General features: G+C 32.8%; 1 pseudogene; it reads left to right on the forward strand.

Moving 5' to 3' along the window:
* Positions 1-4,992: 4,992 nt before the first annotated feature.
* LOC126725284 (putative leucine-rich repeat receptor-like serine/threonine-protein kinase At2g19230) lies at positions 4,993-21,425 on the forward strand (annotated as a pseudogene).
* The last annotated feature ends 1,285 nt before the right edge of the window (positions 21,426-22,710 follow it).

Genomic DNA, 22,710 nt, shown 5'->3' on the forward strand with positions numbered 1-22,710 from the left:
CTTTTGCCCAGTTAAATTTATGTGTACACTATTGTAATTTTTACATTATAATAACAAAAATAATAATATAAATTTATATGTATGATGTGGTAAATTTTATATTATCTAATGAGTACAAATAAATCTATTTCTTACATATTATGTAACAAGGGTATAATAGTCAATTTATATAAACTACATTTTCTATCCTCCCACTTTTCTTTTCAACCAAACAAAAGAGTTTTCCACCCTCCAACCAAACACACACGAAGGAAAACTAAATCTTTTATATCCTCTCATTTTTCCATCCTCCCATTAATTTTCTATCCTTCCACTTTTCCACTCCTCCAACCAAATGGACCCTTATTGTATGAGGGGCTTTGATTTTGGTTTGCCTACTTTGTTGGGAGTACTATAAAAATTGGCGTATGCCACTATCTGCGGTGGGTTAAAGACATTTTAAGCCCAGAAAAATGCTACCTGTACATGATTCAAACTTTCTTTTTCCGTGACCCTTATTGTATGAGGGACTTTGATTTTGGTCTGCCTACTTTGTTGGGAGTACTATTCAAATTTATTAGGTATATGGTTATATCAGTCTGCCTTGCCTTATACGAGGGACTGACCAAATCATACTGTAAATAACATTCATCTAAATGTTCATATTCATCCAAGAAAGAAAGTTTGAATTATAATCTATGAAGCACGGACGCGGCACCGGAGGTGCCGCACCCGCGTCGGACGCGGCCGGACGCGGCGACGCGCGAGGGACGCCGTTGCCCGCGCGTCCGGCCGCGTCCGACCGAGTCCTGCCACGTGGCAGACTCGAGATCGAAGCCGACTCGCGCCGATGCGGCTCCGACTCGGGCCGAATCGGGCCGACTCGGGCCGTATCGGCGGATATCGGCCGATATCGGCGGATATCGGCCGATATCGGCCGAAACGACCGATTCAGGCCGAAACGGCCGAAATTAAAAAAAAAAAAAAAAAAAAAAAAAAAAAAAACCCAGAACGCACCGTTTAATGTTGATGTTGATGCTAGTATTTGATTGTCTTGTTGATGATCTTTTATTTTGTTTTAGTTTCAAATTTGCAAGTTGTATTCTAATTTCCGAACATCATGAATGTTTTAGTTTCAATCTTGTGGGTTGTGTTTAATTTATGAACATCATGTTTTAGTTATTATCTACTATTGTCTATTGCTCTTAAATTTGGTATATATTTGTATAATGTAAAAAAGTATGCTTAGCAATATATTAAAAATATAAATAAAAATATTTTTAATAATTTTTTAATCGCCGAGTCCCGCCGCACCCGCACCCACCTTTTTCAAAAATTGCCGAGTCCCGCACCCGCACCCGCACCCGCACCCGAATCCCGAAACGCACCCGTGCTACATAGATTATAATTGGATAATAATTTTCTTTGAATAAAGTTAGTTCGAGAAAAATTTGCTTCAACCTACTTCACACGATAACTTAAAAAATTATTCACTTGTACTTATAGTTATATGACATGCTTAATAGTGATATGACTTGTTTAATTGAAATAATATAAATACACATAGATGATCTTATGAACCACTACGTAATGTGCTTGGAGGAAAACTTTGTTCAATTTCTTGTGTGTGTTGTTAACAGTCATGGCTGCTCTATTAGCACAGATAATGAATATTAAATGTTGAGTTATGAGTTGGAATGCACTTTTAAAAAAGAATCAGAAAAAAAAAAAAAAAATCAGAAAAATGCATAAAACCCCCCAATTGGTTTCTTGCTAAAACACAAAACCCTTTGAAGTTTTAAATGAAAAACTTAACCCCATGTAATCTTGTTTTATGTTTCCTGTTAAACATCCATTAAAATAAATAATTAGTTACTCATATGATGACGCATATCTATATTTAGAGCTATAATTTTACAGGAAACAATAACACATCGGGGTTTTGTGTTATTCTCTAAAGCTCTAAGGGGTTAATTATTATACAATTAGCCGTTTACATACAAAACATCATAGTCGGATTTGGTGTTATTATCAGAAACTCAAGGGTCGGGTTTTGTGTTTTACTGAAGGGTTTTTGTACTATTTCACCACCTCCCCCTCCCCCCCCCCCCCCCCCCCCCCCCCAAAAAAAAAAAACAGCCTAGTATCAATACAAAATAAATCCCCTAGAGCTTTTAGGGTAATTTCACCATGGAGTTTCCAAAAATTGTCCATTCCATCCATCTTAAAATGACTTGATTAAATTTTACCAACTCATCAAATTTGAATAGACTCCGACATTCACTATTTTGGTATTTATTTAAACTATGATGATATAGGAAAATTTAATTCACTTGTTTAAAAATTAATGTTTAAGATTTTATAAATCCCACAGTAAAGCTACCCTAAAAGTTTTAGATCATAATCCCTTATGAATGATTCACAATTGGCACGCTCTATAGTAAATATAAAAAGTTGATGGTGGTTTTTTTCTTAATATTTTTAAAAAACAGTAAAGGGAAAATTTAATTTTAACACTATACTTTAAAAAGTAACAAATTAACTTCAATCCATTTGAGAAGAATGATATTGTCTTGGAGTTTAATATAGACTAAGGTTTAATTTATTACTTTTTGAAATTTCAAAGTTTAATTTGTTAGTTTAAAAACTGCAAGATTAATTTGCTATGTCATTAACTTAATGCAAATAAGTAATCAATGTTCTTGGTGTCATTTGGATAAATGGTAAGGATTTTTGCCGTGAGTTTTAGTTAACTTAATTGGTACAATCTTTTATTTTCAAATAATTAAGGGATCTTACTTTGAATTCCTTCTACATTAAAAAAAATAAAAAGAGAAGAAGAAAATGAAGAAAAGACTACCACTAATTTCTTGACCTAATCTCAAAAAAAAAAAAAAATTTGCAAAAAATAATTCTTAACCTAATGATAAAGAACAATAATCATGAAATGAGTCATAAGTTTCAATTCTTCTCGCCCCACCTCCAGCTACAGCCAAGGTTTTCAGACCCGGACCGTTCATTGAACCGTAAAAGGAAGAGGTTCAAGGTTTTTAAGGTCGAACCGAGGTCAAACCGTGATGATGTCATAATTAATTTAATAATTATTTTAAATATATATAAAACATTAAATTAATAAAAAAAATAGAAAAATTGACTAAAATAGTCCAAAACAAGCATAAATAGTATTTTTTATAACATAACTTTCATAATACAAATAAAAATTATTAAATTCTAAAAAAACATAAATAGCTATTGAGTTTTTAAATTATTTTTAAGTCATGACAAAGCATACTTTAGCACCCAATAATTTTTATTTTATGAAACCCAATAAAATAGTTAAGAGGTAAATTAGTTTATTTACTCATGACCAAGCCCATTTGACTGTGGATATTTTTTTTTTATGCCCATTTGAATAGTCACTGTTCACCATTTATCAAGAATTAAGAAAAAAAATATCAAAAGTTAGATCTGACTCCATGCATTTATGTTAAAGTTAAATAAATAACAAAACCCAAGGAGAAGTGCTTGACAGCAGGCAAGCATTATATTGTGGCAGCAAATAACTGAAGCACGCAGCAACAAAGAAGTCTCCGGATGCAGTGAAAAAGTCTACAACATTTTTAGCAATATTTTCACAATAAAATTTATATAAAAAATTATTACTAATTCCAATTTAAATTCACCATTAAAATTATTTTTTTACTTACCAATATTAACTAATAACAACCTATTACTTAATATTTATTGTAAAATATTGTGAAAATATTATAGTACAATTTAATTGTGATTTTTTATTCTTTTTACTTTCTTTCCGTCCATACGTTTCTTTTCCTTTTTTTTTTTTTTTCTCTTGTTTTTTTTCATCCACACACGTATCCCCATCCCCACTGACCCACTCCTCTCAAGTCTCATCATAGTTTTATTTTTCTAGACTCTTCCTCTACTGTCCACAGCGTCTTCTCTGTTTTATTTTTCTTTCTTCATCTCTAGCTCTCTCTGTCTCATCCTCTTCTCTTATACTCTCACCGTGTCACACACACATTACTGGGGGAGAACAAAGCCGGAATTTAAAGCTTGATTCGCCCAAGAGAAGAGTTTTTGAAGAGAGGGAGCTGCGTGATGTACTCTGAAGAGAGAAGAAAAAGAAACATGAAGACATGTTGTTTTTTTTCTGGAGATGGCTGTGGCAGTGTTTATGAAAACATGATGTACTTCTAGCAATTGTGTTTTTTTTCTTCTGTTTTTCTGTGTGTGTGTTTTTATTTTTAAGCTGCAGATTCAAAGGGAAGCAGGAACCGTGAGAAACGGTTCGATAACGGTTCTGAGAATCGTGAGGTCCGACCGCGGTTCACACGGGTCCCTGCTTTTGTCCTCTAGAACGGTTTTTGATGCTAAAAGAACCGCAAAACTGAACGGTTCGAGGTTTTTCCGGTCGGACCGTACGGTCCGGTCCGGGTTTCATAACCTTGGCTACAGCAACAAGAATAAATTAAATGAAAATTTTATTTAATACCGGACAAAGTTTTTTCTCCAAATGCCCATTACATAGCTATTTATAAAACCATTCATGTGCATAATTCACTAAATCACATGACTATCTAAGCAAGTTATATGACTAAAAGTACACTAAAATATTCTTTTGAGTCACTGTGAGACGGGTTGGAAGGAAAACTCTATCTTTTAATAGTAGTTTTAACTTTTATTTTTGAGAAGATAATAGTAGTTTTAACTTTTTTTTTTTTTTTTAATAGAGAATTTCAACTTATGGCATCGGCTTCTTGATAATAACTCTTTATTATCAGGCCAAGACACCAATCAGTTTTTAGTGTAGACGGGAATTAAACTCCAGATATTTTATTCAACCATCAAAGACTTTACCAATTGAACTAACTATAACCCAGTTTTAATGATAACAAAGAATGAGTCAAATTTTGGCAATAAACGAGAGTAAGTCATTTGCTAGTTCTATATATATATATATATAGCACTCGCTGCCTTAAAGTATCACTCATTCTGGTGTATATAGCATATATACTAGCATGAACAAAAATTTGCTGCGAAAGACCAAAATGAACGGCGCATCAAATCTAAAAGCACGACTCCTCTTTGTTTTAGCCATAAGTTTTCTTGGCAACTCAATACTAGCTGCAGGGAATAATCAGAACGCTGGAAGAAAACTTGATGAAATTCCCGGTAAGTACTTCGAATTTTGGTCAACCAACATTTCTATCTTCGTCTTCGTCTTCTTCTTCTTCTTCCCAATCTTTCTTCGGTGTGCTTGCCAAGTTGTTGTGCATATATGCATGCTTTTTCTTGGACTCTTTAGTCTCTTAAGAAATTCATTATTAGACATTTACAACACTCACATTAGTGATTGTATAATAGAAAAAAAATTATCAATTTTCCAAAATTTTCTTCCAAAAACAACCCACAACATCTAAAACACTGTAAATTTATATTTTTGCTACAGTAATCATGTAAATATACATGATTACAGTAGCTTTATAGCCTAACATTTTATTAATTTCCCATTATCTCATCTCTCTCTCTCTCTTCCTCTCTTCTTTTCACTACTCTCAAATAAACCCAGCCACCACCACTACAAGCAGGGGCGGAGGGAGGGGGGGGGGCGAGGGGGGGCACCTGCCCCCCCTGAACTTTCAAATTTTTTTAACAAATATGACCTGAAATACCATCTTTGCCCCCCCTACACAAAAGACAAAAAAAAAAAAAAAAAAAAAATTCTCAATTAAGTAAATTCACATTACCTTTCCAACTTTCCTAGTAGCAGTTGACTTCTACTCCTAATGGTGGTACAATTCTATATATAAAATCAATGGGCCCCACTTACTAAACTTGATAGACTAGACCAAGTTGCCAGCAGAATTTTTTTTATGCTTTACCAAGCCGCCTGTAGAGATCTATTATTAAATGAATTCACCTTATTCAATAAAACCGTGGGTCCCACTTGGTATTGATTAAAAAAAATAATAATAACAACTTTGCTACCCCTACACAGAATAGGAATCAGAACTAGCATAGAACTCTTAAAAAAAAAAAAAAAAAGTATATATAATGCAAATAGAGCACGGCCTCCCATCAAAAAGAAAAAAATTTCTTTTCAAACCAGTCTCTTTCTTTGGATCTCAGAGCTTTTGTGCAGTTTTTAAAAGCATTCAAGTTGGGTTTTTAAGTCACACATTCAAATATTCATAGGTATGTATATTCTTAATACTTTTGCTTTAATTTATTTGTTTATTTAATTTTTTAAAGAATTAAATTATATGTTTAAACTGTTTATATTTAGATGAATTGATTTGACTATTTTTAACCATAAATTTATAATTCAAATTATATATTTAAACTATTTGTATTTATAATGATCTCTTAATTTGATTATTCTTAATCATAAATTTTAATTTTTTTTTCTTTATTTTAATGATATGACATATATATTTGTAGTTAATTGAGATTATGGAGAATCCTGATCATAATAATGAGTCCGGATCAAATCCTAAACGAACTCGTATCGAAGTGGATGTTGCAAATCTTCCCATGGATCCTGGTTTAAGAATAAAAATTTCTAACTATCATCCTAATGAAAGAGATCAAATTAGAAGGCATTATCTACAAAATAAAGCTTGTCAACCAGTTAACCATGATTTTCCACAAAGTCAATTTGGCAAAACAAAGCGTCGATTTAATCCAGTGTGGTTCAAAGAATTTGAAGGTTGGTTGGAATATAGCATTACCAAAGATGCTGCATATTGTCTATATTGTTATCTATTTCGACTTGATACTGGTGATCAAGGAGGGGGAGACTCATTTGTTACTGAAGGATTCAGAAATTGGAAAAAAAAGGAAAAATTACAGAATCACGTTGGGGATCACAACAGTGCACATAATATAGCTCAAAGAAAATGTGAAGCTTTGTTAAACCAGAGACAAAGTATTCAAACAGTTATAAACAAGCAATCAGATGTTGAGAAAAGGGAATATCGGACTCGTTTGAATGCATCAGTGGATTGTATTTGTTTTCTACAACGACAAGGATTAGCATTTCGTGGCCATGATGAATCTAAAGACTCCAATAATCAAGGAAATTTTCTTGAATTATTACGGTTTCTTGCAAATCACAATGAAGAGATTGATAAGGCAGTTCTTGAAAACGCTCCTGAAAATCATCAAATGACCTCTCCTGATATCCAAAAAGAAATAGCAAATGCTGCAGCTGTTGAGACAATAAATGCTATTATTAAAGATATTGGAGACTCATTATTTGCTATTATAGTTGATGAATCACGTGATATGTCTACTAAAGAACAAATGGCAATTGCTTTGTGCTATGTGGACAAATTGGGACATGTGAATGAGCGCTTTTTAGGCATTACACATGTTAATAATACATCAGCAGTGACACTAAAGAGTGCAATTGAGGAAGTATTTAATAAACATAGCTTAAGCATTAGTAGATTGCGGGGACAAGGCTATGACGGGGCAAGCAACATGCGAGGTGAGTTAAATGGACTAAAAACTCTTATTTTGAAAGATAATCCTTCTGCCTATTATGTCCATTGCTTTGCACATCAGCTTCAACTAACATTAGTTGCAGTAGCAAAAAATCACATCCAAATTGCAACCTTTTTTAACTTGGTTGCAAAGGTATTCAATATTGTTGGAGCATCATGTAAACGTCGTGATATTCTTCGCGAAAAACGTAATGCTGAAGTTATAGAAGCACTAAAAAATAATGAAATTTCAACTGGTCGTGGCTTGAATCAAGAAATGAGTCTAAAAAGACCTGGAGATGCACGTTGGAGTTCTCATTATGGTGCACTTGTAAATCTTATTCACATGTTTTCTTCTGTAATTGATGTGATTGAAACTATTATAGAAGATGGTTTAGATTCTGATCAGAGAGCAGAAGCAAATATCTTAATTGGTTTACTCCAGACATTTGAATTCGTGTTTGATTTACATTTGATGAAAGGTGTGCTTGGCATAAGTAATGAGTTGTCACAGGCATTACAACGAAAAGATCAAGATATTGTGAATGCTATGAAGTTGGTTGACATTTCAAAGCAACGTTTACAAGCCATGAGAGATGATGGGTGGAACACTTTGCTAGAGGAGGTTTCTACATTTTGTGCAAAAAATAATATTGATGTTCCTGATATGGATGATATATATCAACCTCGGCCACGACGAAAAGCTCAAAACATGAAAAATTCACATCATTATCAAGTGGAGCTTTTTTATACTGTTATAGATATGCAACTTCAGGAACTTAATAGTCGTTTTGAAAATTCTGAATTATTACTTTGTGTTGCGTGTTTAAACCCAGATAACTTATTTTCAGCATTCAACAAGGAGAAATTGATTCGGCTTGCTCAGTTTTATCCAAGTGATTTTTCAACAGTTCAAGTTTCTTTCTTGGATAACCAACTTAAGACATACATCCATGACATGCGGTCCACTGAAGAGTTTTCAGCACTTAAAGGAATTGGACAGCTTGCTGAAAAGATGGTAGAAATGAAAAAGAATGTTTCATATCCATTGGTTTACTCATTAGTGACTTTGGCATTGATCTTACCAGTTGCAACAGCTACTGTTGAAAGAGTTTTTTCAGCAATGAACATAATTAAAAATCGATTACGCAATCAAATAGGAGATCAGTGGATGAATGATTGCTTAGTCACATATATTGAGAAAGATATATTCAAAACTATTGAATGTGAAGAAATCATGCAGCGGTTTCAAAATATGAAAAATCGTCGAGGGCAATTGAGTAAAATAAGCTAGGTGTGAAAAAATAAATTAAAGTTTACATTTTATGTTAGATTCTGTATGACAATTACATTATCATATAGTTGTTTATTTATTTTGTTATTAATATTGATTAATTTTTTACTTCCAATCTTGTCTTTTAATCTTGCCCCCCCTGATCTAAATTCCTGGCTCCGCCACTGACTACAAGTCACAACTCAGATCATCCTATCACAAAGCCCGATTGACCCACCAACCGGAAAACCCAAATCAAACTCAATGGTAGCTCAAACCCATCAACCCAAACACAAAATCAAATCTAATTAGCAACACAAAAGAACTGAGATCCAAAATTACAAACTTCACCGCCCATCCACCACTAAAACCCAACACTGCAACCTAAAGAAGAAATAGAGAGTGAGAGAGAGCTGAGAGGAGAAGCTTTGAGAAGAGAGAGAGAGTTTTGAAGTGGGTAGGAAAAGAAGAAGAAACGACAAAGAATGAGAGAGAGCTAAGACAGAATAAGTTTTTTGATTAGGGTGGGAGATATAATAAAAAAAGAATAAGAAATTATTATTTAAAAAAAAAAGTAGACTATATAATAAATAATCTGATGTTAATGTTTTTGTAAAACAATAGTGTAAAATGAAAAAAATAGATTCTTATATTAAAATTGATAAATAATTTTAGACAAACTGATGTAAATGCTTTTAGAAAGAAACAAGGTCTAACACGTCAATTAATAGACAATGGCTACTTATAACTACACAAATAATGTTGGGTCAAGAAGAGTGTTGTGTATAGTATATTTTCCTTATCTTTGCTTAAAAGTTATCATGACTTTTAAGTGGAGTTTGTGATATATTTTTGTGTTAGACCTTATTGAAATTTGATTGTTGAATGAAATCTAAAACAGGCTACAAACAAACTTTCTTTTATTTCCTAATTTCAAATTGAAAAAAAAAAAAAAAAATCCCTCTTCAGTTTGATTTTATTGCCTTGATTTTTAGAGTTAAGAAATAAACCATGTAGTTTATTTATACATATATCCAAGTAATCTCAAGTTGACTTGAAAGTCTGAACTCTCAAGCATAATTGACTTAACTTTTCTTTAAAAAAAAAAAAAAAAAAATCAAGTAGGAGAAAGTAACTGTGTTGGCCAATATTACCAATAAATTTGGACCTGAGTATTAATTTAATGGTTAAAATTTTTAACTGGTTTATGATTAAATTTTTTTTATTACGGGCAAAATTTGGATCCAAACATATTTAGGGCCTTAGGTTTCAATCCACACTAGAAAGATAATGTGTATTCTGGTCATATATAATGTCCTTGTTCACTTAATCATACATGCATCATATGTGCTTTTTTAACAGTCTTATACATTGCAAATGAGAGAGACATGTATCATCTTTTTAGTGTAAGTGGAAATATAAGACTCTTTCTACCAAAAAATAAAAAAGGAAATACAAGACTCCAAACAAGTTTAGAGTCAAATTTTGTCCATCTTTTAATACCTTTTGTTTTTAAGTCTAAAAATTAAATTTGATAAGTAAAAGTCTCTATTTACTTCCTCCAATCAAATACTATCATGTCATTTTTGTTTTAAATAAAAAATAGTGACTAAGACAATCGAAATACCCTTAAAAGCCAATATAATCTTTTTTTTCTTTTTTTTTCAGACAAAAAAATTTTACCCATCTAAAAATTTCCCCACCAAAGAGAATAGTTGCACATTCGACTGGGATACAAAGACCGGGACTATGTTTTTAACTTTTTATGTCTCGCCCAAACTCTCACCACCTCTACTTCTGTTTTGTATGGCTCACTATTCCTCCAATCTCTCTCTATTTCTTCAACTGGAACTTGAGATTTTTTTTTCCTCATTTTTCGATCAAAGTTTGTGTATAGGTTGATGTGTACTAAAGATTTTGGTGTCTTCAAGTTAGTGTTGGTGAGGAAAGAGGATTCTGAATACAGAGTTTTTTATTTTTTATTTTTTAGAGAGGCGTCTCTCTTTCTATTGCGGTGGACTTAGATTCCCTTTAATATTGGGCTTTTAGCGGGGATACCTATCGGACCCAAGCATATGGCCTGATGCCCAATTTATTGTGAAAATTGGGGATCTATTTATTTCACTTTAAAAGTTTAAGGGGAAATTACAACTTAATCACCTGTAATTTGGTTGAAATTTAAAGTGTTTTCCTGTAATTTGAAATTTGACACTTTACCCTCTTGAGGTATGACTGAAATTTTACGAGTGATGAACATAAGTCCATCATATTAAATAGAAGAAGCTACTTAGAGGATCTTGTCTAGCTGCTTCAGCATTTCATCCTTCGCCTATATATTTGAGCATTCGCTCCCATTGTAATGCACTTAAAATATTAGAGAAACACCAGGAGCAAAAGAAATATATGTGTATATCAATTTCAGAAATGATATTTTGTGGTGGATGACCACTAGATAATAAGCAATTTAGATATAATATTATCCTCATATTTTATTCTCTTGCCTGTATATATTTCCTCTATTTTACAACAAATGTGTTTTTCTTTCTTTCTTTTGCTGAATGTAAAAGTCATTAACAAACTTGTACAAAAGCAAAACTTCATACATCAATCAATAGACAACGCTGCTTGCAGCCACATAAATAACATTGGATAATTAATTAGGGTCCTATTAACAGATGGCCCTAGGAGATTTGTTAATAGACTATCTTAGGGAAGTTTTGATATCATTTTCATGAGAAATATAAAAAACTTCCAAAAATCAAGATAATCAATTTCTTTTTTTCTTTTCCCCATCAAAAGTTTTTAAATATATTTTCTAAACTAATGTTTTTAAGATATTCGTTAACTTTTCTAATTAATTATAGGAAGTTGATAAGGAAATCTAAAACTAATGATAATAAACTTCCATTTATTTCCTAATTTCAAATTGAAAATTTTTTCTTTCTTAAACATGATTTTATTGTCTTTAATAAGTCTTAGAAAATGTTTAAGGTATTACAAGTTTTATTGTATAAATGATAAAAATTACAAATTAATATGGTAATAAATGTGATTAGTAGACTTCAACCACATCGTAATTTGATTTTTACATAGCAATCTTTGTTTCTCTCTTGGAAGTGATTTTAGGTGGACAATAGTCCACCATGGTAGTCTCTCTTCTGTCTCTTTGACTAGATAGTCACTAATATTGGTCCTCAAATGGTGTAATTTTTTTTTTTTGAAAGATAATTACAACATGCTGCTAACATCGTAGTTCGAACCCTTTTTCTCCTAGACCCTCAAGCACTTTGTGCATAAGGAGGTGCCAATTCAGTTACAAGGCCTTTGACAAATGGTGTAAATTTGTTACACATAAGGAGGCCATTTAGAAAGGGACAAAGTATGGCTACAAAGTTAGTTGTAGTTTAAGGCCACAATTTTGGTTAAAAAAAAAAAAATTAACATAACTACATATTTTGAAAATCTAACTATTATATTGTAAGTTCTTTATTAACACACATATCAAATTTTGTATCAATCGAATGTTTTTACTATATGATTCACAAATTTATTTTGGCAAAAATATACTTTTGGTCCTTATATTTTGGCCAATTCTCATTTTCATTCCTAAATTGATTTTACACCTATTTTAGTCTTTGAAATTAGAAAATCATTTATGTTTTGGTCCTTACCGTTAATCCATTAAAAAAGAAGTCTTACATGTCAGACGAAATGTCTTAATTACACAATAAATACTGCCGTGGTCAATAAAATAATAAAAAAATATTTTAACTGACATTTTTGCATTTTTTTTAAGCCACGTTAGAAAATTTATTAAAAAAAGAAATTAAATTGAAAAAATTTTAATTAAAATTTTTTTTTGGTTACTTTTCATTATTTTTCGTAAGAACATTACAACTTGATTTTCATACAACTTGATTTTCATGATCTTTCCAATCAAACCCAGCAACCAATAAAACAAACCCAGATCACAAGAGCACAAACCCAACAACCATGAACTCAAACCCAGATCACAAGAACTCAAACGAAAAAAGAAAAGAAAAATAAAATTAAATACTAACAGGAAGAATGAAAAACAATGAACCCAATCCAATCATCAAACCCAAATCGACCCAAATTCATCGCAACCACCCAGCACCATCAACACAACCCAATCGCCCAAATTCATCAAATTTTAGAGAAATCATCAAACCTTAGAGAAAACCCAAATTCAACACAAACCCATTGCCCAACACCATCAGATCCACTACAAACCTCAGAGAAAACCCAATCCAATCAACCCAAGCCAAAATCATCAACGAACTCAACTGACCAAAGAGAGACCAGATACAAAAGCACCAATCGACCCACACCAACAACAAACCCACCACAACTAGTGAATCCAAACCAATCCACAACCACCACCACTTGGGGTTCACAATACCACAACCACCAACCACCGATCCGTTTTTCACAACACCCACCAGCAAGACTCTAAAATTTTCTCATTGTTTTCTCCGCATCAAGACCCTACGGCCTCCATGATAAAAACGTCGAAGATCAGCCCCTTCATCTACTCGCCGTTGGTTGAGAGAGAAGCCACGAGCACGATGCATGGTCAGATCGGGTGTAAGGTTTTGAGGGGAGATGAGATTTTGAGATTGGAGATAGTTTGAGTTAGTCAGCGGTGCATGGTGGAGAAGAAGGCCGAGCTTGTGAGCTCCAGCCATGGAGCTACAGTGGAGAGAGAATTTGAGATCAGAGAGAGATTCCATCCATAGAGGGTGAAGAGAGAGAGAGAATTAGAAATAGAGAGTGTAGAGATTTAAAAAAAAAAAAAAAATTGATGACTGATGAATAAAGAGTAAAAGAAAAAGAAAAAGAATTAAAAAGATAATAATTTTTTTTTTTTAAGAAATAATTTTAATTAAATTAGATTTAAGTTTTTTTTTTTTTAAATTTTAATTTCTTTTTTAATAAATTTTTTGTGGCTTTTAAAAAAAATTAAAATGCTGATGTATCATTTAAAAAATACCAACGAAAATATTTTATCATTATTTTATTAGTCACGTTAGTATTTAAATAGGACACTTCATCTGTCACGTAACATTTTTCTGTTAATAGGTTAACGGCATGAACCAAAATATAAACGATTTTTTGATATCAAGAACTGGATGATTTCAAGAACTGGAGTAGGTGCAAAATCAATTTAGGGTTCAAAATTATTTTAATGTTGGGATCAAAAGTGTATTTTTGCCACTTATTTTTTTATGCATAATTTTATACTACAAAAATGTGTAATTTAAACAATTGATTGATGATCTAGCTATTGATCTTTAAATTTTTAAAAATTTTGCAAACATAAAGTATTTAAGAAGAAAATGTAATTCAATGGTAGATTTGACAAAATTCACATCCAATAAAAAGATAGTGAGAAAAGTTGTAACCTTAAATTACAAATTATAACCAAGTGTGTAACCAAACTTTCTCCTTTAGAAAGTTGTACTTCTCCGTTAATAATTGAATTCTATTTACTTGTGTCTTTTAATTAGTAAACACTACAAATTTGATATATAAAAAAAATGGTTAACATCTGAAACTTTTAAATAAAACAAAAACCAACGGTTTAGCCTTCACATACTGTTTTGTAATAGCATGGGAGTTCACAAGGTAACAAAAAGGTAGGTGTTAAATCAACAAGGACTCAACTATATTTGGAGCTTAAGCTGTTTGATAGCTTATGTCTTAAGAATTTTGGTGCCTGTTTTGTTGCTGAAAAATAAGGGGTGTTCTGAAACTCATATTGGAACCTTATTTGAGGAGACCATGTTGATTGCTTATGTCTAGTTTCCTCTCTTTTTTTGCAAAATTTCAAGGTTTCATTAGCATTGACTGTGGCGGTGATGAAGATTACATTGACAAGGACACGGGAATTCCTTACAAGTCAGATAAAGAATTGATAGATAATGGAATAGTTCATGCGATACACTATGATTCATCTGTAAATCTTAAAACAGTATCTAAAGAAATTGAGAAGTTTTCCTCAAGGAAAAAGGAATTGTTACACCCTGAGACCGGAACAAGGCAAAAACAGTAATTATATGATCAGGGCAACATTCTTTTATGGGAATTACGATGGCAAAAACGAGACCCCTGTATTTGACCTATATCTTGGGGTTAATGTATGGCTAACAGTGGATGAAGCAGATGCATTTTATGATGTTATTCATGTTCCCTTGACGGATTTCATAGAAGTGTGTCTAGCAAACACTGGAAATGGGGGTACCCTACATTTCGGCATTGGAAATACGGCATTTGGACAATTTCATTTATCAAACTGATGGCAGGGCACTTGCAAACATAAGGAGATATGACATCGGCAGTACAACTAAATCAGTAGTCAGGTGAATCAGTTATACCATTCTGAGCTAAAAATTAATTTGTCCAACCAAGTCCAGGATCTCATATTTGCATCATGTTCATTTTTCTTTACTTTCTACAACAGTATTTCTTTCTCACACTTAATATTAATCTTCAATGACATGGCTATAACTTATTCCATTGCATATGGAGAATACAATGGCATGCCTTTCATTTTATGACAACTCTGACCTCAATCAGGATTATCATCTTTACGGTTATATGTTCTAAAACCTTAATATGGTTAGAAAATGAGCTCATCATCCAGTTGCATCTTATAATTTTTTTCCCATGGCAACAGTATTTCTAATTTTCAAGTTACCTTTTTCATGTGCATCAATTATAAAAGCACTCAAATACCTATTAGTATATTAATATGTCAGGTTGTTCCAGTATCATCTTGTTGCAACACAATCTGAAAAAGTATTCTCCCAATTAGGTATCCAGTTGATGTCTATGATCGCTCCTGGGGACTTTTTAAATATGATGATAATTGGATTCCAATCACCACAGACTCAACCATACATTCCCAGAGCACAGATAATGCTTATAACATACCAGATGTAGTGTTGAGGACTGCTGTCAAAACACACAAGCATTCCCTTGAACTTTTCCTGGAATCCACCAGATTCTCTTTCAAAATGTTACGTTTACTTTCACTTGGCTGAGATTGAGAAGCTTGAAGCTGGCCAGCAGAGGAAATTGAAAATTAATTTGAACGGCGAGTGCTACCTGACAGAGTCTATTAAACTTGATTATCTAAACCCACAAATCATAGTCCAAAATGATCCACCAATTAGTGGAGAGCAGCTTCGCTTTTCAATTTATGCAGCTGAGGGGACTAAGCTTCCTCCAATCCTCAATGCTGTTGAGACTGCCGTGTTAAAAGAGCTGCCAAATAAACCAACTGCAACAGATGATGGTATGCTTTCTTCTCTTTTCTATCTTCCTTGTAAGGATTATGCTCAGTTTGTGGCTCCCTTATATGAATTTGAGGCACTTCCAACTGCTGAACAATAAGACTTCTAGATAGCTGATGGTCTCATTTCATTACTTAAACAAGAGGGAGCCTTTTATAAACGGAACATGCTAGCTTTAAAAGCGATGATAATTTCTAAGATTAGGAAGGTTTGATATAGACTTGTGTTCCATTAAGAAGAGTTCGCAAAATGAACCTTTTAAGTTGACAAGTTTTTGTTCTGCAAATTTGTTCAGAGCCACCACACTTTATATGTAAATAGTTATGTATCTATCATTGTCAATGTAGTCTTTGCAACTCCCATATCTTTTTTAATCTATCCATGCCAAAATAGAATATGGCCATACATGTTCATTAATTAACTGCAAAAGAAATCTTCAAGTTATTTCAATTTTTTGATGAAATGACACAATATCATAAGTTGCATTGTTATTGTTCATCATGGAATTTGCAATTGTAGGTAGTTTGTTTTGAACATCATGCATGCTACATTCAGGAAATTCACCATCAGACAAAGGCATATTTGTTCAACTGCTGCATATTTACTCAACAAAAAAAAAAAAAAAAAGGCTGCTAATTTTGGATCTGACTATCACATTTCATATTTCTGTTTCATTTTGTATTTTGAATTCACCCACCTCTCTCTCTGACTTTCTTTATGAATGATCATCTATGAATTTTTTTCCCCAATTAAAAAAAATAGTTGAAACTATCATGGAAATCAAGGAACGGTACAGAGTGACTAAAAACTGGCAAGGTGATCCATGTGTCCCAAGTGAATTCTCATGGGATGGTTTGAACTGCAGTGACAAAAATCCTCCAAGGATCATCTCACTGTAAGTGCACTTCCAAAACATCAAAACTTGTGTTGTGGTTGTTAGAAGAATTGATTAAATAATTAAATTTACCATATCCTAATAGTGGTTTGCTCTAGAATTTCAATCAAAATATCATCTAATGGCAAAAGATTCTCATTAACTTGGAGGCATCACATAAAATGGATCCTCATTGTACTTAAGATGAAAATGTGATGCTTCATTATAGGAAATGGGACAATGGAACATGCTCCTTTCATATGTAATCAAAGAGGAGGAAAAAAAAGTTCTGTCATGCTTTCAAATATTTAACTGAATGAATGAATTTTGACATTCAAACATATACTGCCTCCCCTGGTTGGTGGGTGTCAACTAATTGCACGAAAATAATTTTGTTTAAATAGCAAGTTATTTTTCAAACAATGGCAACAGCTCTTCCTTCTTTCATAATGACAAACAGGAACTTGAGCTCAAGCAATTTGACAGGCGTGATTGCAACTTCATTCTCCAACTTGAAAGCACTGCAGTCCTTGTGAGTCTTAATTTTATTTGTGATTGATATGTGGCATTCAGTTACTATAAAATAATGCTAGCTTGACATTGGCTGGTCCAGCAACACCATCTGCCAGCTTGAGATTACCAATTGGCTCATGGATGAGGGATCCTTAATTGCCGATGGTGTTAAAGCAATTAAAACAATTATTTTAGCAAATGTTGGGACCCACTAGGTGTAGCCGAATTTGAAAGCCAAACCCCTCACCCCATAGCCGTAGACTCGAAGAGGCGCCGACAAAGTACAAACCGCCTTTTAGAGACACGTTGTTTCGGTGAACAAGTAAAAGCGGTGAGAGATATTTCTCTTTTTTTGGGATTTGATCCCAGGAATGTTCACTTGGAAAGTGATTTATATGCAAATGTTGAATATCAAGTCATCAAAAAATTAAAACAATTATTTTAGCGTAACAATTATGGATATGTTTAGCTAAATCCTTCCTAATTCCTTTTTCAGGGATTTGTCATACAATGACTTAACTGGGTCACTGCCAGAATTTTTGGCACAATTGCAGAATTTGAACACCCTGTAAGTTATTGTTCTTTGATCTTAGTATTGTAAACGTTAATTTTGGGAAAGGAAATTGAAGTGATCTACCTAACATTATCTTTGCAGTAATTTAAGTGGGAACAAGCTCACAGGTTCTGTTCCTGAGGTTCTTCAGAAAATGTCTAGGGATGGGAAATTGGTCTTGAGGTTAGCTTATTTTCCTTCCTCCAATATTTCATTCTCCTAAAAATTCTAGTTTCATTTTTTCATTTTCTTTTGATTTTTATATTTTCTCTTTTACATGCCGCTTCTGTACATGCTAAATACTTAAAAAAGTATATGTTCACTTGTTCACTGATTTGTAATACAATTTCTTTTATATTTCCAATGTTAATTTGTATTTCATGATGACAACACCATCCATGTTTGATAATATACTTACAATGGCATATTACCCTGATGCACTTTATGCAAGTTTCAGCGAAAATCCAGATCTTTGTCTGTCAGATCCATGCAACAGAAAGAAGAAAAAGGTGTTCGTTATTCCAGTTATTGCATCATCAATAGCAGCAGTCCTGGTCCTTCTATTCATCTGTAGTGCTCTGGCTATCTATAGAATGAAAAGACAAGGAGGTAGTTCTTTATTTTCTACTTTTGTAATTGTCATCACAATTCGCTGAGGTGAGGTTGTTTACAAGAGATGTAGTACCCAATCCTAGCTAGTCCTATTTTTCCTGTGGTACACCCAAGCCTTAATGAAAATTATGAAAATAAATTATAGAATCAAAGAAAATATAGAAAGCACTAATTAATTTTCACCAGAGGCCGTTGTGACCAAGCACACGATCATGAAAGCATATTATGCAATTGATTGACAATTGAATACATCCAGGGACACTTTAACATGTGAATGAGTGGTAAATGCACTCATTCTCCGCAATAATAATTACATACTTGAGATGACCTAGCCCTTTTCCTTGTGTCCTTACAAGGTGGATTTGGTTACACATTCTCAAGAGTTTATTTGCACCCTGTGTCTAGGATAGGTGGACTTCGGATTTAATCCTAGTAACGATTCTGTTTAAGATGACCTAGATTTGAGGACACAAACACGAAAGAATTAGAACATAAACTGTACATATTCCCACACAACCCACAATATTTTTTAATATAATTCTACAATCTACATGTTACAATTATGAAAATAGTCCTTCCTGTAGGTACGGTTACCAAATCCAGTATCAAATCACAGAATCAACAGTATAGCTACTCTGAGGTTGTGAGCATAACTAATAACTTCAAAACCATCATTGGGGAAGGAGGATTTGGAAAAGTGTACCTGGGAAAACTGAAAGATGAAACTCAAGTTGCTGTTAAGCTCCTCTCTACTTCATCATACCAAGGCTATAAGGAATTTCAAGCAGAGGTTAGGTGCTGCTAGTCTTTTCAATTAGTTTGAAAATTTATTTTAAATTGAAGCTGTGATGACACAAGGCACGCAGCTAAAAGATTTTCATTCAACTAATTTGTAGAACTGGTTTTGAAATATAGGCACAACTCTTGATGATAGTTCATCATAGAAACTTGGTTTCTCTTGTTGGATACTGTGATGAGGGTGAAGAGAAGGCACTCATATATGAGTACATGGCTAATGGCAATCTGCACCAACATTTATCGGGTATTTACCTTTTTCTTCAAAGGAGCTTCATTCTTTGACTCACTATAAGTAACCTTTATCAAATCAAAAACATGATTAAGTATGGGGCAAGCCCGCTTACAAAGTGCAACTCATACCAAATGCATAGGTAGTCCCATTTTGCTTGCTCTTAGCATGAAACTTCAACTAAGTCTTGCGCCTTAGTGAAGCCACTATGGTGCTATCTAAATATAGTAGAATGTGGGGAGGCAGAAAAAAGATTAAAAAAAAAAAGGATGAAAAGCCTGAGAACTATCCAGAGACATTTTCTCTTTTCATGATACACCTATTTGAAACATCAGACCAAACTAAAATAGACCAAAAAGGGGAAGGGTGAGGTGCCAACTAGCCAATCTAAGCTTTATATAACTGAAGTGCTGTTGCTGTATCCTATAATTGGGTTTAGGAATGTGTATGTCTTATGAATGATTGCAAAACCAGAGCTATTTTCAATAACAATTCAGCTGAAAGAGAAAATTTGATATGTTTTGATTGCAGTTACAAACACAAATGTCTTGACATGGAATGAGAGACTTCACATTGCAGTGGATGCAGCACATGGTTTGCAAATTAATCAATTACATGATTTTTAATCATCAATATTTTTATAATTGATTTTTTTTTTCTTGAATAAAAGTTTACAATAGTTTTCTGATGGAGTTGCAGGGTTGGAGTATCTACATAATGGTTGCAAGCCAACTATAATCCATAGAGATTTGAAATCTTCCAACATTTTATTAAATGAACACATGCAAGCCAAGATAGCTGATTTTGGGCTGTCTAGAGCCTTTGCAACTGAAAGTGACTCTCATGTGTCAACTCGCCCAGCTGGCACATTGGGATACCTTGATCCTGAGTAAGCATTTAGACCTACTAATGGAATTTGCACTAAGCTTTTTATCTAAAATTTTACTACTTAAAATTGTTCTGCCCGTAAGGATCACCACATTGAATTCCAAGTTCTCACCGCATCCAAAATTTGTAAAATTTACAACTTCTCTTAATTGCACAGAATTGTCAAATTTTTTGGTTTTTATTTTCAAGTACATCTTATTAATATTTGGATGAACATATCACTTTCTTAACTAGTGGGAGTTGTCCAAAGCATCCGGATTCCAACTGCTATTAATGATTGAGTGCAAATAGGATATAATGGTAGAAATAACCAGCAGAGTTAAACCAAGTTATGGATTTCTTGTATTTATCTAATCACTTGCGTTTTATTTACAGATTTCAAGCATCTGGAAACTTCAATAAGAAAAGTGATGTCTATAGCTTTGGGATTATTTTGTTTGAACTAATCACTGGCCGCCCTGCAATACTTAGAGGCCCTATGAGAAACAATCACATACTTGACTGGGTTAATCCTTTGATTGAAAGGGGTGATGTTCAAAACATTGTTGATCCAAGATTAGAAGGGGAGTTCAACACTAATTCTACTTGGAAAGCTATAGAGATAGCCACGTCATGTACACCATCATCAGCTATCCAAAGGCCAGACATGAATCATGTGTTGGCAGAATTGAAGGAATGTTTGGCTCTAGAGATGGCTCGGGGAAGAACTCAAATGATGGAAATTGAGGGAAATAAAACAACTCCGAGATTTCCTTCCAAATTGACCCATTTGGAGTATGAATTAGATATAGCTCCCCATGCTAGGTAGTAATTAAATAAAAGAAGAGTGGTTAATTGTGTCTTGTATAATATATAACGAGTATGTATCACATTAGACTTTTATGAACTCTTTTTTTGTTTGTTAATAATTTGACTGTTGGGGGAGGATTTGAACCCTGGGTATCTTCATTAGACACGGCAGAAAGTGTTGATTAAATTATGAAACTCTTGGCATATTTTATGAACTTTTTATATCTCTCTTTTTTTTTTCTTTTTTCTTTTTTTTTTCTTTTTTTTTTTTTCATTTTTGTGTTTTATAATGTATGCATATATAACTTTCTAATGGACAAGTAAACTATAATTATGCATAATTTGTATTTTGAATGTGGTTAACATTTTTTCCCTTTTTAAGAAACATTAATTTAATGATAAATGAGTACCTTGGAATAGGTATAGAAAGTGAACTAGAATGACCACTTCAATGGCTCTAAATGTTGGGACGTATCTTTCTCAAAAAAAAAAAAAAAAAAAAAGTTGGGCCATATTATGACGCAGTCAAAGCCATTTTTAGACCCTCTTTTTTTTTTTTTTTTTTTAAGAATATTAAGTATTTTTAACATACACATACAGGGAGAGGGAAAAAAGTTTTTTAAAAAAACTTATAGTGGTGTATATCCAAAATGGCCTAACTTTTGAATACACAGCACAGGCTTTAAACATCTTCAACTCACACTCATTTTCCATTGTAGGATTAACCTACTATTTTTTCTTTTGAGAATACTAAATATTTTTAACACACACACACGGGGAGAGGGGAGAAGGTTTTTTAAAGAAATTTACAATGATGTATATCCAAAAGGGTCTAACTCTTAGATATACAACACAGACTTTAAACCTCTTTAACTCACATTCATTTTCCAATGTAGGATTAAACCTCTCCCCATGTGTGTGTGTTAAAAATACTTAGTATTCTCAAAAGAAAAATCCCTCTTATGCTGGTTTATCACAACCTCATCAGCATGCCACCAACATCACGTGGCCCCAACATAATTTGAGGTGTAAATCAAAAAATTTGTGTGAGGCCTTTTATAAGTAAATATTAATTAATTAAAATTATTTAATACAAATTAAATTAAGTCTAATTTGATGCATTAAATACATAAATTGATGAATAATACTAACTAAACTAAGGTTAATTTCATATAGAGGATTAAATAACATAGTTAAAGCATAAATTTTAACAAAAAGAACTAAATTATATATTATTTTTTAAAAAAGAAACTTACTTTAACTTGGATACATGACTATGCATAGTTAACTAAAGTTGTAATCTAAATTTTAATTTTATATCTTCTTTTTAAGAGAAATAGATAGATAAATATTATTTAATGTGTGGCTTTGTAGG

Source organism: Quercus robur, chromosome 5 (genome assembly GCF_932294415.1).
Source record: "Quercus robur chromosome 5, dhQueRobu3.1, whole genome shotgun sequence".
Classification (NCBI taxonomy): Eukaryota; Viridiplantae; Streptophyta; class Magnoliopsida; order Fagales; family Fagaceae; genus Quercus; species Quercus robur.